A 19469-nucleotide genomic window follows, 5' to 3' on the forward strand; every position below is an offset into this window, starting at 1 on the left:
CATGATTGTAGACAGCAGGGAGAGAACTAATAGATAAATATTCAAATCTATGTGTGCATATGAAGGAAAGGGGGGGCAGAGAGAGAGAGAGAGAGAGAGACAGAGAGAGAGAGAGACAGAGAGAGAGAGAGAGAGAGAGAGAGACAGAGAGAGAGAGAGAGACAGAGAGAGAGAGACAGAGAGAGAGACAGAGAGAGAGAGAGAGAGAGAGAGAGAGAGAGAGAGAGAGAGAGAGAGAGAGAGAGAGAGAGAGAGGAAGGAAGAGGATGATGATGATGATGATGTAGAAAGGAGAGGAAGAAGGAAAAGGAGGAGGGATTTCAAAGATTAAAGGACCAATGATACCAGTGATGTTAGGACAGTGAATTGGGTTCATTATAGTATCAAGATTCTGACAAAAAGAAAGTAAGGATGATGGACTGGGTGAACAAGAAAGGATAAAAGAAGTAGAAGGTGCAATGAAGTTGAGGAATAGATTTAAAAGGAGTGAGAAAGAAGGGAAGATGAAAGGAGAGGAAATTATGGTGATAAAGGGGAATTGAACAATTCAGACTCATGGAGGTGCCAGTTTTGGGTGATGATGAGATCTAATGTATAACCATCCCCTGTACATGGCTGGGATCAAGTGAAGTAAAGGTTATGGAGCACGGAGACATTGATGGACTGGGGGGCTCAGGATATTTGAGGAAACATCTGCTATTATATTGAAATTCCTGAACTGCTAGAGGAGGGAGGATGACCATTATATTGCACCAATAAGGATCTAAAGTAGAAGATATACTTGACATGAATAGTTTCTTGAAACGTGTAACATTCACTAAATTCAGCTTGATTTGATTAACTCAATATCTACCCATTTATTGGGACAGTTAGGTAGTTTGAGTCAGGAAGACCAGAGTGTAAATCTGGACTCAGACACTTATTAGCTGTGTGACTCTGGGCAAGTCACTTAATCCTGTTTGTCTCAGTTTCCTCATCTGTAAAATGAGCAGGAGAAGAAAACGTTAAAACACTCCAGTATCTTTGTCAAGAAAACTCCAAAAGGTTTTGAACATGACTGAAAATTGAAAGAGCTGGACATGATTGAAAAACACTTGAACAACTTCTCCTTCCAGCCTCAATCAAACTATTGTTTTCTGATCCCAGCTTCCTTTTCTAACTAGTTTAATCACATAGGATTTTATGTTCCTTTATATTTCTTGTATTGAGAAACCTCTCCAGACTCCTGTTGTCTCAGTATTATTGTCTCCTTTTAACTTTAATATTCTCAAAGCTCCCATTGAAGCTTTCTGGAATGTCCTTTTGGTCTACACTGTAGATGCTACAGAAAAGAAAAAAACAGGCTTCAATTAAAATGTGCAATAAATTTCCAAGAGGCATATTTCTTCACTTACCTCAAAACATGAGCAGAATGGAAATCACCTTTACCAGTGGTCTGCATAAAGCTTTAAAAATAAATTAGTATTCGAGGTAAAAGGACACTGGACTGGGAGTCAGGAACCTTGGATTCAATTTTTGGCTTGGATAATTTTTAGCTGAGCGTGTGTGGGCAAGCCATTTAACTTGTGTTGTGATAGAGCCAATGTCATCTAACATGTGCCCACACCCTCACCATAAGGGGGGGGGGGAGAGAGAGAGAGAGACAGAGAGAGAGAGACAGAGATAGAGAGAGAGAGAGAGAGAGAAAGACAGAGACAGAGAGAGACAGACAGAGATAGAGAGAGAGACAGAGAGAGACAGAGACAGAGACAGAGAGAGACAGAAAGAGAGACAGAGAGAGATGGAGGGAGAGAGAGACAGAGAGAGACAGAGAGAGAGAGACAGAGAGAGACAGAGAGAGAGAGAGAGAGAGAGAGAGAGAGAGAGAGAGAGAGAGAGAGAGAGAGAGAGAGAGAGAACACACATGAACATACTAGAACTTGATTGGCCCCATATTGAGGCAAGTAGGTCCCTGCTTGCCTGTCACTGTGTTAGTGTGGCTTTTAAAGGGAGCTATTAAAGTGATGTGGCATGGTTATTTATTACTAACCATAAAGTTTCCTTTATGGAAATATACTTTTTGCTTATTCTCTCTCTCTCTCTCTCTCTCTCTCTCTCTCTGTCTCTCTCTCTCTGTCTCTCTCTCTGTCTCTCTCTCTGTCTCTCTCTCTCTGCCTCTGTCTCTCTGCCTCTGTCTCTGTCTCTCTCTCAAGTAGGTCCCTGCTATTAGAGTGATGTGGCATGGTTATTTATCACTAACCCAGAATCTTGATACCATTGTTAGGAATCACAACTCACCTCTTGCACCTCTATACTATTCACATGCCATATTCCATTTGGCAACTATATATGACGGTGCTTCTTTTAAAACAGACACTACTCTGTCTTATCTCTGACTTGATCCTACTACCTTGTCACTGTAGGCACACAAGAGAGCCTGAGAAAGGCTCAGATATGAAGTCAGGTAGGGAAATCTAAGTGTCCAGTGTGGCTGAAATGTGAAATTCCTGAAGTACAAATATTCTGAAGTATGAAATGAATCTGGAAAAGTGGGGGTGTATGTGTCAGGATTTGAAGAGGAGCTTGTATTTCATTTTATAGGTGAGGTGGAGCCAGAAAAAAGTTTTTAAATAGGGGAGTGACATGATTATACCTATACCTCAGGAATATCTTTTGGTAGCTATGAAGATGATGGATTTGAAAAGGAAAGGAGAAGAAGCAGGGAGCCCAATTAGGAGGCTATGAGATCCTGAATTAGAATGTGCCCACATGAGTAGAGACAAAGGGAAGGATGTGAGATGTTGTGGAGACAGAATGGGAATGAGAGTGTGAGGGGCAAATCAAGGATGACTCCAATCGATGTTATAAATCTAAATAACTGGAAGACTCCTGATGTCCTCAGCAGAAAGAGGGAAGTTTTGAGGTTTAGGAGGGAAGACAGTGAGCTTTCTTTGAGTCATCTTGACTTTGAGATGTTAGTAAATCAATCATGTGGAGTTTTCCAGTGGATATTTAGTAAAGAAGGACTAGATGGAGTTCAGGAGAGAAATTAAAACTACATGGTACAGTGAAATTTAGATTGCTGGATTTGGAGTCAGAAGATCTGGATTCAAATCATCAGCTGTCAGTTACATGTGTAAGCATGGGTAAGTTATTTAATTTCTCTGAGTCTTAGTTTACTAATTTGTAAAATATGGGTATCAGACTATGTGATGTCAAATTTTCTCACTCAAAATCTATGATTTCTTTTCTTGATTCAGTGTATTAGCAGGCATTAGAACAAGAATAACTAGTGATATTAAATTTGGCTAGAGGTGCAATACAGAGGTCCAATAGGACATAGAAAAGTTGAGTTGAGCTGGAAAGGGAAAAGACTAAAGATGATGATCACAGGATTTTGGAGGTGAGAATAAACTCCTTGAGACTAAAGAGGTGATTAGTGTCCACTGTTCTTTCTATGAATCAAGTGGTTATGTGGTAAGCATTTCCATTTTACCTGTAAAAGTAGAAGCATAAACCAATTCACAATTTGGGGACACAGGTGGAGTTCATTGAAATAGAAATCACAGCTGGCTGGGTTCCAAAATAATGGAGCAGGGGTTGGAATGTGACCACCTTGGTCTTTCTTCCAAGACCCAGAAATTTCTGATATCCTTACTGATGGTGAGTTCCCATGTCTGTGAAGAACAGGTAGGAAGGACAACTTGTGATATTTTAGGTATAGAGAAAGCTGTGCTTTTGACTTGTGGAAAGGATCTGCTTTCGACTATTTCTTAGAGTGCTGGAGTGCAGTGATTGGCCAGAAGGTAAAAGCAGACCAGTTCCTGATTTGTGTTTTAGGCTTCTTGGTCGTTGGCAGGCATTCAGAGAGTTAAGTAACCTGCCCGGTGCAGCTGTTCATGATTATAATCTCAGTTATAGCCTTGGAGATGGCTGCTATTACCTCGGAGATTGAGGTTAGTGGGATGGCAGAGTAAGGCCCCTCACAGAACTCAACTATTTTAGAGAGAGCCCCACCCCCCAATAAAAAAAACAAAGGAAAAAGGAAAGAAACACAACTGGAAAAAAAGAACTTTTAACAGGCAAGTAAAAGGGATAAAAGAGGTTATAATGGACTTCACACACACAGTCCAACTATTAAATATTTAACCACTTATTCAACATGCAAAGAGATTATACTTTCTGATAGAAACATCTTAGATCTTTACTTGAAGTTTCCTTTATGGGAATATACTTTTTGCTTATTCTCTCTCTCTCTCGCTCTCTCTCTCTCTCTCTCTCTCTCTCTCTCTCTCTCTCTCTCTCTCTCTCTCTCTCTCGCTCTCTCTCTCTCTCTCTCTCGCTCTCTCTCTCTCGCTCTCTCTCTCTCGCTCTCTCCCCTCATTTCTCTCTGTTTCTCTCATACACACATACACATCTTTTTCTATCTTATACATACAGTTTTTATTTTTGCTCTCTCTCACATACATTTTTTGTCTGTCTCTCTCTTTCTCTTTCTTTCCTCCCATCCTACAAAGTTTCTCATGCAGGCTCTAATTTGATTGCTGCCCTCATTTCCAGTATGGAGAGGCAGCTATATTGGATAGTCTATCGCAGAGACCAAAAGTCCACCTGTGTCCCTTGCTAGCACTGTGACTCTGGGCAAATCTCATAACCTTATAGTATTCTATTACAGGGAAGGTACAATGGTACAGTGTATTTTTGGGTTTTTTTGGGCATCTGGGAGATTCCATATTTCAATGAAATTTACCTCTAATTCCTATCCTTCCCCAATACACAGAGTAAAAGGGCTTTTCCTCAACAGATAACTTTGAATTACAGGGATTTGGGAAGCAAGAAGTCTGCATTTACTAGCCCTAAACCTAAGGAAATACCAATTAAGTTGGGTCTCCTGCCTTGATGATACTGTGATATTAGGTGGTGATAGTAGTATGGATTTCTGCTCTCTGAGGACCACAAAGCTCTGGGTGGTTGTAATAGAAAGTTTGGGAAAAGATCTGGGTCAATCAGTCAGTTAATGAACATTTGGCAAGTACATACTATATACCAGGCACTGGGCTAAGCCTCCAGAGATAGTACTGAATTCACACATGGTATTGCTTATAAAGCCTCATGACATGGAAGATACACTAGGTAATATGTGAAGTATCTTAGGCTTTGGTTCTTTTACTGTTTGCCCCAGTGCCTGAGGCTCTGTTTGAAGCTTTACTAGGCTTTTGTTTGAGTCCTAGATCCTTTTTATGCCAAAGGTGGTGTCTGAGGCCTGGTCAAGGCTGTACTAGTTCTGAGGAATCTGTGTATTTATGAATCCGAGATTTAATAGTAAGATAATAAAGTCACTTCCCCCTTCTTTTTGGAGGGAATTCAGTTTTCCACTAGTAAAATAAATTTAGGACATGGTGTTTGGTATTCTAAAAAACTATGGACCTAGCAGATGGAGACAGAAAGATTTGCTACTGGAGCACAAGATGGGGAGTTTTTAGTCTCTAGGCAACAGTCACGGCAGGTTAGCTTTAAAAAGAACACAGAGAGCAAGAAAATCTCCACTCTAGCATTATGATGAGAGATATCTGGCTGAGCACAATGTGTTTGTGTGAGATCACCTTGTAGGGTAATCCAAAGGGTTACCAGTCTGGATGACTGCTATAACTTCATCCTTCCTGCCTCTCCTTTGCCTCAAGCAGGTAGGGCTCGATACAACAGCAGCACTGTTCTTCATACTGCTGCTGTCAATGGGACTGTTCATACTGAGTGACTTGAAAGAACTGTGTAGCTGTTTTTCAAAAATCAACTTCACAAGTACAGAATGGAGGAGTTGTGGCAAGACAATAGTTCCTGTGAAAAAGGATTGAGAGATTTTAGTGGGTTGTAAGCTCAAAAGGAGTCAATGGTATTCTAAAGCAGCCAAAAAATTCTAATGCTCTTCTAGGCTGCATTAAGAGAGGCATGGTATAGGAATAAATGGAATCTTTCTTAAAATGATGAGTAGTATCTATCTAAAACGAAGAGTTAGTATTATCTGTAACAGGGATAAACTTGAAGTATTCCCAGTTAGATCAAGGATGTCCATTATCAACACTATTATCCAATATTGTACTAGAAATGCTAGTTATAGCAATGAGACAAGAAAAATAAACCAAAGAAATAAAAATAGGCAATAAGCAATAAAAACTATCATTCTTTGCAGATGACATGATGGTCTACTTAGAGAGTCCCAGAGAGTAAACAAAAAAAGGTTAAAATAATGAATAACTTTAGCATGTTGCAAATAATAAAATGAAATAAAAAAGTAAAATAAAATGTAAATCATCACCATTTCTATATACCACCAACAAAACACAGCAGGAAGAGATAGATAAATTCCATTGAAAATAATTGTAGACAATATAAAATACTTGGAAGTCTATCTGCCAAAACAAATCCAGAGACATATGAACACAATTACAATTACTTATCACACAAAGACTGATCTATACAATTGGTAAAATTGTTAACTATATTTACTAATTAGCTATTGTTAATTATACTAATTGCTCATGGGTAGGCTAAGTCAATAAAATGAAAATGACAATCCTACTTAAGTTAATTTACTTTCAGTGCTATACCAATTTAATTACTACATATTATTTTATAGAACTAGAAAAAATAATAACAAAATTCATTTGGAAGAACCTAAGTTTAAGAATATCAAGGGAATCAATATAACAAATATGAAGGAAGGAGGTCTAGTGGTACCTGTTTTCAAGCTCTATTATAAAGCAGTAATCATCAAAACAAGCTGATACCAACTAAGAAACAGAGTGGTGGATCAGTGGAATAGATTGGTACACATAGTAGTAAATGACTGTAGTAATCTAGTGTGTGGTGGAGTTGTGAACTGATCCAACCATTCTGGAGAAAAATTTGGAATGCCCAAAAGGCTATAAAACTGTGCATACCCTTTGACCCAGGAATGTCACTACTAAGTTCCAAAGAGATCAAAGAAAAGGGAAAAGAACCTATTTATACAAAAATATTGATAGCAGTTCTTTTTGTGGTGGCAAGGAATTGGAAATTGAGGAGATGTCCGTCAATTGGGGGATGGTTGAACAAGTTGTGATATATGATTGTGATGGAATACTATTTTGCTATAAGAAATTAAGAGTAGAATGGTTTCAGAAATCCCTGAGAAGACTCATATGAACTCATGCAAAGTGAAACAAGTAGAACCCAAAGAACATTGTAGACAGTAACAACAATGTTGTAAGGATGGTCTACTGTGAAATTCTTAGCTACTCTAATCAAGAGAGTAATCTAAGACAATTACAAAGTACCTATGATGAAAAACACTATCTACTTCTAGAGAGAGAGAAAACTGAGGAACTCTGAATGCAAATTGAAGCATACTTTTACAACTTTATTTTTCTCCCTTTTTGGGTGTGTGTTTTCTTTTACAACATGACTAATATGGAAGCATGTTTTGCATGACTTCACATGTATAATCAATATCAAATTGCTTGCCTTCTTGAGAAGTGGGGGCAAGAGGGAGGGAAAGATTAGGAACTCAAAATTTAAAAAATGAATATTAAATTTTTTTACATGTAATTGGGAAATATTTAGTGAAATAAATAAAAATATATTGAAAAAAAAGAGAGGCATTGTATCCAGAATGAGAGAGGTCACAGTCCTGCCTGTGTTATGCCACATCAGGGGTATTTTATTTGGCTCTAGGTGCCATTTTTTAAGAAGGTCTTAGACAAGCTGAAATACATCCCCAAAAAGGGAAATCAGGTTTGATGAGAGGAATGCAAAATGTTGTATAGAGATTAGTTTAAGAAATGGATGTTTTTAGACTAGAGGAGAAGACTTCTCAATATCTTACATGTGACCCCTTCTCTCTACTAACACAATTATCATCTTAGTTCAGTGGGTCCTTTATAACTGCTTTTCTGGATTGTAACAGCATCTTGATTGGTCTTCTTATCTCAAATCTCTTGCCACTCTAGTCCAACCATATACCACTATAAAAGTAGTTTTACCTTAAGTGTCAATGCAACCATGTGACCCCCCGCCCTTACTTAATCAATGCAGTTGCTCCCTATTCTTCCTGAGATAAAATATAAACTCCTTTGGCTTATCTTTTAAACCCTACCCAACCAAACCCGAGCCTATATTTCTAGCTTCCTTGTATGTTATTCCCTTTCCCATGCTCTGTGATCTAGTCAAATTGTCCTTCTCTCTACCCCTCACAGATGGCACACCACCTCTTGTATCTTTGCCTTTTTACTGGCTGTCTTTTATTCCTTGAATGAACCTTTTCACCTCTTCCTCATGGGGTGCTCCTCTTCCTTTATCCTCCTTTATTCTCAAAGAGGACCATAATATCAGGAAGAAGATACCTTGACTTGCACATGAGTTGGATTCAAGTGAGGGAGAGCTGTGCCAGATCACCAGCCTCATTTTCTCATCCAGAGCCATCTCAGTGACAGGGTATAGATCAGGATGACTGGAGATGGCCCCTTCACTCTTCCTTTATGATAAAATTCAGATACCATCTTTGGCATGAAGCCTTTCCTGAACTGCTCCTCCCCACCCTCCAAACCCCCAAGTGCTGGTGACCTCTCACTCATAGTATTTAACTATTTTCATATGTATACAAATATATTCAACTGGGCAGGTAGGAGGTACAATGGGTAGAGTGCTGAATCTGAAGTCAGGAAGACCTGAGTTCAAATTCAGTTTCAGACATTTACCAGTTGTGTGACCCTGGACAAATCATTTAACCTTGTTTGTCTCAGTAACACTAAGCTGGAGAAGGAAATGGCAAACCCCTTCAGGATCTTTGCCAAGAAAATTTCAAATGGGGTCATGAAGAGTTGGACACAACTGAACAAAATGTAACTATTTTCACGTGTATACATATATAACTGAATAACTTTAGTGAATAGCTTTATATTTATGTTATACATACATATATAATTATATATGCACATATTATACAAGTAGAGATTACATCATTCTTTGTACTTAAGATAGCATAGTATATTAAATTTAGAGTCAGGAAGACCAGAGTTTGAATCCTACCTTGGACATTTACTAGCTGAATAACCCTAGGTAAGTCACTTACCATCTCTCAGACTCATTTTCATCATCTGTAAAATGTGGATAGTCATAGTATATATGCCTTAGGGGTGTTGTGAGGACTAACTGAGAAAATAAATGTAAAGTTTTATAGATATATTTAGTTGTGGTTATATACTGAGTACTTGGTACATGGTAAGTACGGAAAGAATATTTGATTTACTGACTTAGAGGGCAATATGCTAATAAAGTATTTGAAGCGCTGTCATAGCTCATAGGGTAGAGAGGCAGGTTCAGGACTGGTATAAGGAAAACTCGCTACCAATGAGTATCATGGAAATTTAGAAGGTCCCTTCCTCCTCTTCGATGCTCTGAACTGTAGTAAGTATTTAGTGAAAACAGTAAGAGCCTCATTTGAGAGGTGAGAAAAAACAGATCCAGCTTTTGCTTTGCTTTGAGACCTCCTTCACAAAAACACAACTGGAATTTCTGTTCTGATTCTATCAAGATGATGGAGTACTCTAATTCTGGTTTTGTCTCCATTGCTAACACTCATTTCCATGAACAGTGCTATAATTAAAACTATCGACAAAAGTCTTCCATCAGCAAGTGAAGATTAATATCAAATATTTATGTACCCAAGGGTTCAGAGCTAAAAGGAGACATTCAGATCTTATAGGACAACCTTCATTCCAAAGGTACATTAGCTGTATATAAGTTTAGGGAGGAAAATGCAGCTTTTGTGATAGATTATTTAATTTATAAGGAAGCACTAAGTATTATATAACCATTGGATTGATCTCCAAACAGGTGTTTCTCGGGCCAAAAAGCAACCTTCAAATATCCTATTCTAAGCTTCAGTCCCCTCATCTCTAAAACAGTGGAGTTGAACTAGATGACTTCTAAGCATGCCTTCTTGCTATAAACCTATGGTTCTAGGGGGATCAATAAAACCCCACAGATGAATCTTTTTAATACTTAGGAAACACTTTGCCACTTCCTCTTTGGTAATGGAAAGGCCCAACCAAATATATCTTGTTAGAAATTTGTAGAATAACTTATTTTCAGGACTCTAGCTTTACAAATTATAAAGTCCAATCAAGCTAGCCTTTTTCATGTCATAAAAATTTAGTCCTATGACTTGAATATAAATGATTGTGAGAGAAAAGAGAAGGGGACCCCATCTAAAGAGACCAGTATGGATGAACAGAAAATCCTTCATTTACTTAGATTTATAAAAGGACATGTACTTAATAATAAATCTGAATGTACTATATAGAACTGATAAATTATTCTACATACAAACTGAAAATGATTCCAAGATGGTACATGACATTATTAGAGGAATATTAGGAATTTTGACTTCTGGAATGAACTGAAACTGGAGACAGATGCTAAAGTTGACAAGAAGGGTCATCTTTAAAGGTATATATGGGACAAAATGGAGATTGGAAAGAGGGGACAAGACAACTGCTTGGGGTGGATGTGATTATGGTAACAAATTATAAGGAGAAAGTAGAACTTCCTCCACTCTTACTTTGTTTTTAGTTCTTTTACCCAGAAGAAAGACATTCAATGTGGGAAGTAGGAACAAAAGTGTTTAACAGGGAATTAAATAACTAGATGTGAGAAGATAGTGAAAAAGATCTTTCCTGGATGTGTTCAAGTCACAAGGCCTGGATGAATTGTTACTTGTGAATATGGTGGAACCACTGTTGGTGATCTTTTAGAAAGGGAGGCTAGCATGGGCTCATCAATAACATGCCATGCTTGACTAAATGCATTCTGTTTTTTGGCAGGGTTACTAGAGCGTAGAGGGTAGATCAGGGACATGACACAGACACAATATACCTGGACTTCAGCAATTCATTTGACAAGTGTTCCTTGTGAGCAAGATGGAGAAATATGAACTGTATTTCAATATAATTTGATCTATTCTGAACTAACTGAATGGCTAGACCCAAAGATAGTGATCAATTGCTCACAGTCAACCTAGAGGGAAGTGTCTAGGAGAATATTTCATGCATCCATTCTTATCCTTGTTTCATTTAACATTTTAATCAGTGACTTGATAGTATAGTATAGATTCTATAGATTACATGTTTCAAAAATTTGTGGAGTGGGTAGTTTACACAAAATGATAGAATTGTGTTCTAAAAAGATCTTTGTGTTGGGTTCAATTAATGTAAAATTTAGCAGGATGCAATGTAAATTTCTACACATAGAATAAAAACACCAATTGTACAAGTACAAGATAGAGGACCTATGGACAGACAATAGTTCAAATGAGTTAGTATAACTTGGATAGGATATAAAAAGGAAACAGGATGGGACAAGGCATTCCAGGCCATGGGAAAACATGAGCTAAGTCACATTCTGGGTACAATGAGTAGATCAGCCTTTCTAAAGAGTGAGGTAATATAAAGTTTACGTTGGAAAATAGTGGATGATAAGGCTAGAAAGATGAGGATCAAAATAGGATCACATGATTCAAAGGCAGAAGATGCCTTAGAAATCAGAGAGTCAATTCCCAGAACCTTCATTTGATAGGTGAAGAAATTCAGACCTATAGAAATTAATTAATTTGCCCAGGGTCATACTGCTGGTGAAGATCAGTTGGGACATAAACACATTTCTTTTGGCTCCTAATCCAGGGTACCATGATGGTTCCTTATATTTTGGAACCTTGAATTCCAGGCTAAGAATTATGGGCTTTATTTTGTGAATAATAGAAAACTTTTAGAAGCTTTATGGAGAAGAAAGTAGTATAATTAGCATAATTTTAAGAAAATTAACCTGAAGTTGGCAGAGAGGATTAATTTCATAAGAGAGAGTCAAGGAGCGTGAGGAGAATGCTAAAATAGTGCAGATACAAGGTAATTAAGAACCTAAACTATGGGGGAGGATGGTGGTATTAGAAAGGAAGGCACAGATTCAAGGTCCTGAGGTTTAAACACATTAAAGTATTATTCAACAGCATACGTTAATAATTCTAATAAAGGCAGTGGACATTAGTAATTTAATCAGAATTCAAATTAGTGAACATGTCTTGTTCTCTGGAAAAGATCTGATTTAGTAGTTTAGGTGCCATGCCTAACATTTCTCAGGGGGATCTGCATCTTAAGCTTTATTTCTAATTTTAGAAGAAGTGACTTTGTGTCTTGTTAAGGGAACTCGAACCACCATTCAGTAGGTGAGGAAGATCTCTTTTTCAAGGTGGTAATTATTTTTATTTGTTTAGACATTAGCTCCCAGTTTGGTCTATAAAAAGAATATATATCTTCTTTGTCCAAAAAAAAGTCTTGAAATTTCAGGACCCAGACCCACTCATGTTAGTGCACTCTTGTTAACTATCATCAAATTTCAAGAGGCTTTGAAGGGAGTGTAAACTATTTTGGGTTAAAAAATGCAGTAAATAATTGGAGTAGGAATAGGGACTAGATCTATGATTTACCTAGTATAGAAGTGGAGTGCAAAATTGTCCAACCTACAATAAAAGGAACTGAGGCAGAGCTCTGAACCAATGGTGATTTATTAAAGGGTCCATGGTCCCTGTAATGAAGTGGACCTCAGATGTTCCTTATGATCTGAGATGCCCCTTCCTTCATGGTCTTAGTTTTATAATGCTTGATAGTCAGATAACACAGGTGAAGCAAACCAAAGATACAGAATCTAATTGGCTGATAGACCAATTGGCTAATAGACCAACCCTGGAGGATTGTGGACCCTCCAGGAGGTCTACACAAAATATGTAATTTGTTAACATATGGGCTAATGAACAGACCTTGACAGACCTATTTTGACCTTTCAGGAGGTCCTGCCAAGCTGATGAGCAGACCCATGGGCTGGGCTGATAAACAGTTGTCAAAACATCTATATGGACTGATGGGCTGATGGTTATCTCCCCATGGTGGGCAATAGAGGGGTAACCAGGGACAGGACACCAAAAACCGCGGGGGGACTTTCTGTGAAATTGAATCACCTCCACCACATTTGGTTGGTCTTCATAACATGGAAAAACCAAGGTGGAGGGCCTCAAGTTAGCTTCCTACGATTAAGGAAGTGTGAACTTGCAATCTGCAGTTCACAGCTCTGGGGCCTAATATACGGAAGTTTTAATCACTACCTCTGTGGAATCATATCAAGCTAATTAATACTGATTGGAATAAAATACATGTTCAATTAATCATCTATAACATAGGGACCTCCAGATTAGGAAATTCTCTCCCCTGAGATGCAGATCAAATGAGTTAAGGTATGTAAAGCGCCTTGCAAACCTTAGAGCAATATAAATGCTAGCTATTGTTTAAAATATTGTTTTTGTTGTTTTCTTTTCTTCAGCTTATAGTAGAGAGTGGTCTATATCACTGAAAGGTTAAATGACTTGTCTAGGGCCACACAGCTACAGTTATGTGTTAAAGGTAACAGGAACGCAGATCTTTCTATCTTTGAGATCATCTCTTTCTCTCTCTCTCTCTCTCTCTCTCTCTCTCTCTCTCTCTCTCTCCCTCTCTCCCTCCTATCTACCTACCTACCTATCTGTCTGTCTGTCTGTCTGTCTGTCTGTCTGTCTGTCTATCTATCTATCTATCTATCTATCTATCTATCTATCTATCTATCTATCTATCTATCTATCTATCTATCTCCCTCTCTCCTTCTGCTCTCTCTCCTTCTTCTCTCTCTGTCTCTCTAACTCACTGTTCACTCTCTCTTTCTCTCTCCCCCTCTCTCCTACACTATACTATCACTCACAATTAATGATATTAAGATTAATTTAATTCTTATGAGACAAAAAGCAAAATAACTGTGAGCCTTGTGCATTGTTTATGCTGCTTTAATAAAAATATAACAATAATAGTAGTATACATTTTTTGCTCCAATATGTTTTATGAATCAAACTAAACCATCCATGACATTAGTGAGCATTTTCTAAGTGTATAGAGTTCCAGACTTCGGGCATTCTTCAGAAGATTCCAGAGATATCACTTTTGACAATATGGCAGTGCAACATGCTCCCCAATCACTGCTGTGTAACTTCAACTGAATTTCTAAATCATCCATATTAAATTCATTTATTTCATTAACATTCTCCTTGAAGCCATCATGTTTCATGACAAAGGTATAGGACATACACGACAATATTTAAATACCACAAAAATGTGCTTAGCTTTCCAAAGCCCTGTCTTTCTCCGTTGGAGCAAATAAAAATCTTAGCTTCAAAACCTGGTCTGAGATTCCTGCTGCTCCTGTGATAAGCTCATTCTCTAAGGCAGCACAGTTCAGGAAGTAGGTAGAACAGGAATCTCCAACCAAAATGCCAATGGAATGCTTAACTCACAGTGTTCATAGACTTTACAAATAGAATCCTGAGCAAGAGTTGCTACTCCAGCTGAGAACTGGCTTTGCCCAACCTGCTCAAGTATTGTCCTTAGTGAGAAAACTAGCTACTCAAAACAAAACAAGGCAACTATCATCACACAAAGTGAAGCTAAATCATATGGTTTATTTCTCCTAGAGTTTTGGACTCAAGAATTATATTCTAGCTTTATGGTTTTTTTTTCTGTGATTTAAAAAAAATGTTGGTATTTTTCTCATGAGAAATATGTGTCTTAGGGGATAGAGAGTTGGCTCTGCAGTCAGGAAGACCTGGGTTCAAGTTCTGAATGACACATGCTGGTTATTGGGCTAGTCACTTTTAGCCTCTTGGTACCCCATGTACATTTCTGCAACACTCAGTTGCAGAGAAGATCTTGTTTGCATTGTTAGGGGGAAGGTACATACATATACACATACATATATACACATACACACATACATGTATATACACACATACATATATATATATATATATATATGCATTTATATAGAGCTTACTACATTTCAGGCACTATGCTAAGAGCAAATATTATTTCATGTGAGTGACTTGCCAAGGTCACATAGCTCAGGTATTCCTGACGCTACGCCCCGTGTTGGATACATTGCATCATCAATTATTTCTAGAGGGTTACCCATTGGAAGTTCTCTTCATTGGTGAAAACATTAATCGGTTCCAAAAAATTCCCAATACCTCATTTTCCCATTGACAACATTCTCTTTACTGAGACATTTTACTTCCAGCAGGTAGAATTTTATCAAAGTGCTGCTCAGCTACCACAGCCTTTGTTAGTTCTTTTCTGATGCTCCAATTGCTTATGCTCTTTGCACCTTGAAAGGACTCCCTGTTGCTTTATAAATGAGTGGCAGGATGATGTAGTGGACAGAAACTAGCTTGGGAGTCAGTTTGACCTGGTTTAAGCACCACCTCTGATGGTCACTGTCTCCTTGGGAAAATCACTTAACGTTTCAGTGGTCCAGGCAATGCTCTAAGATTTTAAATTACACAACAGTAGTCAGTCTGCATCGTGAGGAAATTTCCTTATCCACGAACTCCTTATATCCATGAAATCACTATTATGAAGAAAAATATAAAAAAAACAAACCTTTTTTTAAAAATTTTCTTACCTAGGTAAATGCTATATCTCTTCAGCACAGAACAAGGTTACATTTCATTTTTCTTTGTATCCTTAGTGCTTTATACTGTTCCGAGTCTAGAGAAAATGTCTGAGAAATGTTTGTCAAATTAGGGATACATCTGAAACATTTATTTCAATTCAGTTGCCTTATAAATACTTGCTGAACTGAATTTAACTGGGTTGTGATGATGCCTCCTAGAGTTATATTGTTAAAAAATTCTAATATTACACTTGATGAATGATAGTGACTTTGGGAGATGAGATTGTGGCAATAATGATAAATAAGTAGCATACTTTTTGAAATAGAAGGGAATATGAATCATTGAAATGAGGCCTACAAACACTTTGGAGTGAATCAATGCATGCAGGTCACTTTGGTAAAGGGTAATAGTAGTAACAGTGAGTCACTTTAGTAAGTGATCTTAGTAACAATATTATTTTCTATTAGCACAGAATGATCAGGTACTGGTTCTCAATTATAAGGGACTGGTAGTAGAAAGGAAAGACTCAAAAAACTAGAGCATGCACCTGGTTTGAGGTAGAGAGATATAGACATGGGAATATATAGATAGTTCTTTTGCCTATGTTTTTGACAAGCACTGAAGATGAACTCTAAGCTGACTCTAGAGACAGATGTAGAAGTGAGAAGGAGATGGTCAGAGATTTGAAGGAAAAGGCAATACGAAGTTGGGAAAGGGAAATCTGGAGCATTTCAGGGGAAACAGGAATAAAATGAGAAGAAATGCTGAAGCTGAAGGAGGAAAGGCTTTGAATGGAAGGAAAAGGAGTTAAGAAGAAGCAAGAGAGTGAATTGAAGAGAACTTGAGTGGTAGAATCTGAAAGGAGAAGGAGGAAATGAAAATCCAAGAGGAGGAAAAGAAAGAGAAGCTGGTGGAGGAGGAGAACTGGCAGAGGAGATGGAATGTGGTAAGACAAGATACCATATTATACTGTGAGCTCTTTGAGAGCAAGGACTATTTTTTTTGTCTTTGTATTCCTCGCACTTTGCATGGTGCCTGGCACATAGTAGGTGCTTAATAAATGCTTGTTGATTTATTGACTTGAGACAAATTGGTAAAAAATGTTAGTAAGTCAAGAGAAAAGAAGTTGACAAAGGTGTGAAAAGATGCTAACAAAGTAAAAAAGTGATCATTTCTGAGTTAATGACCCTTATAAGCAGTTTGCTATCCTGGAGATGTGACTTCTAAGACAGAAAAAGAACAGACGACTAAGGATTTCATTTCTAACAAGCGTAAAGAACGGGTAGATTTTGACGATGACCTGCATAGTATGATGTTTGCACTTCTGCCAGTTAAGTGGATTTTATCTAGGCTCCACATGGAGACTGAACTCCCTCCACAAAATGAAGGGAGAGGGAGCTGAGAGTGATCCTTCCACACATGAGGTTATCAGGGAGAATGAGATGTTCCTTAGGAACACAAACAGCAATAGATCTTTGCTCTTCAAACAGACAATAAAGAAGGCAGAGGGGAATCCTGAACTGGCCTAGGAGGCTGAGAAGTAGAAGAATGTGTCAAAGAGGAGAAAGGGAAAAGGAACAAGTGAACACTTGGTGCAAAGTATGAGTTATATCTAAGAGAAAGGACCTGGATACTCTGAGGAGAAAGCAGCTGCTCATTCTTTGATAAGAATATTTAGCATTTATGGTAAGATGAAAACAATTTATAAATGTTAATTCTTTTATCCTCACAACAATCTTGGGACACAGGCATTATCTTACAAAGAAACGGAGACAGACAGAGGTAAAATAATATCTAGTAAGTCGGTGAGGCAGGATTTTAACTCAGGTCTTCTAGTGTCCATATTCAGTACTCTCTTTGCCACACCACCTGGTTGCCTCTGAGGAACTGCAATGTGGATACATGTGCCAAAACAAATGAGAAATTATCCAGTGAGGCTCAGACAAAGAAGAGATAAGAATCAGTGCTTGGTGACTCCTACTTAGAGGTATGGAAATAGCTTTTTGTGAAGGCACTAATGACAAGAGAGAGGTTTACTCTTTTCCTGGGATATTCATCCAGCTGTTACAGAAACTCTCTCAAGACTCGTCTAACTATCCACTTCTGTTGAGTCACCTGGGTACAATAATGCTGCTACAACGGATATAGAAAACGTTAGTAAAAATACAGTCTTGGGCAAGAAAATGAAGGGGCACAGATGGTGTTTTCATGATGGTTGCTGATCAGAGGTGAGAAATTTCAGAAGAGAAATTCAGATTTGGAAAATGAAGAGGCCAGGTCATTAAGATGCTGAGATTAGGATTTGAATTCAGAGCCATGGCCGAAAAAGTAACAATGATAGACTGGCTACAGATGTTAGAGCACCACCAGGATGAACAGTCAAACGAGACGGTATTTGCATAAAGTGTAGCATAGTGCATGATACATGGGGGTGTAATATAAATGCTTTTATTATGAATTATTATTACCAAAAGTATATTTTCCTAGAGTCTTGCAAATCTAAATGTAAGAGAGGGTTTGCTGTATATGCCCACATGGAGGCATGGTAATGCCAATGCGATACCCACAGCAGCCGCTATGGATATGCAGGCATATTTCCAGGGTAAATTCAGAAAATATAAACTCTCTTCCTCAAAGACAAAACCAAAAATATCTATTCAGATACCAGAAAGCCAATTCCACCATGGTAACAAGGAAGTTTGTACACATTACCAGTAGAGGGAGGACCACCATCTCCAAGCCTTGTCTCCATCAGGCCTTGCCACAAACAAGCTCCCGTAGGCAAAATGCCCTTCTCTCCCCCAGGCTAGCTGCTCTGCTCCACCTACTGCCTCTCTCTCAGCTCCACCTCACTCACCCTTCCTGCTCCACCAGTTTGGCAAGGTCCCTCCCACCAAGAGCTTCTTGTGACTCAGGTTGTGGGCTGAATCAAAGCTCAAAGCTGGTCACATGGGTATATTCAGGGGCAGGGAAGATCTTCAAATTCCCTTAACATGGGACATTCTTTGGACCTGCACCTGGGAGATAGGACTGACTCAGGCATACACATTCTTTGTTGGCTTAACACATGATTAGGGAACAGCCTCCTTCCACTGACTGCATCTTTAAATTTACCTGATGCATAAATTCCTTCCTTTCTCTCCTTACCTGCCTCCCTGGAATGGACTTTATGCAGTAAGGGCAAGACAATCTTCTCCTTATCCCAGAACGGTTGGCTATGAGAAATGAGCTTGAGGTTTAGTGCAGTTTTATTTGTCCTTTTTAGTTTTAGGGTCAAGAAGTAGAGTCCTGGACCTGGGAGCTTTGGGGATCTTGGAGCCCAGCATTCTAAGCCAGACGTCACATTCTATCCTGCAAGGAAGCCCTGAAAAGTTAGGGCCCAGGCATGCCCAGTGGGGCCTTTGGACTTGGAACTTGGTGAGACTAATTTTATGTTGGACTTGAGCTAAACTAATTCCCCTTAACTCCCTAGAGATAGAGGAGGTTTAGAGGAAGACTGTTCCCTCCCAGGTGTTGGGGGGGAAGTGTTTGTAGGCTTGTCCTTGTTTTATCTTTGAAGCAAATGTTTCTCTGTAAAACTGAATCTGACTGTTAAGTGAATAAATGGAATTGAGGTGCGTGGACCCCTAAAATGAGAGGAACACAATTTATGGGGACTTGAGACGATGGTAGAGGTAATGCTCCTCTCCCCATATCCTCCAACTCAATAACAGTACTGGAAAATCCTGGAGAGGGGGAGGTGGAATGTAATACACCTGACTTTCAGGCAGTGGGAGCCAGCGTAATTACTGTTATATATTCAAAGGGCTCTAAACTGAAAAGAAAAGGGTAGGAAGAAAGCTCTATTTTTAATACATGTAACTACTAAGGGAAAAATATAGAAGTAGGTATTCCCAGAAGGACACTGGAGACAAATCCAAGAAAGAAACTTGTAGGA

At 38.5% G+C, this 19469-nt stretch overlaps 1 long non-coding RNA gene across 1 annotated transcript; it reads right to left on the bottom strand.

Moving 5' to 3' along the window:
- Positions 1–2081: 2081 nt before the first annotated feature.
- LOC140506058 (uncharacterized) lies at positions 2082–18384 on the bottom strand. The gene is made up of 2 exons (XR_011967755.1): positions 18245–18384; positions 2082–15639 (listed from the first exon to the last, which is right to left on the bottom strand). It is a non-coding gene; the product is annotated as an uncharacterized lncRNA (long non-coding RNA).
- Positions 18385–19469: the final 1085 nt, after the last annotated feature.

This window comes from Notamacropus eugenii, chromosome 5 (genome assembly GCF_028372415.1).
Source record: "Notamacropus eugenii isolate mMacEug1 chromosome 5, mMacEug1.pri_v2, whole genome shotgun sequence".
Classification (NCBI taxonomy): domain Eukaryota; kingdom Metazoa; phylum Chordata; class Mammalia; order Diprotodontia; family Macropodidae; genus Notamacropus; species Notamacropus eugenii.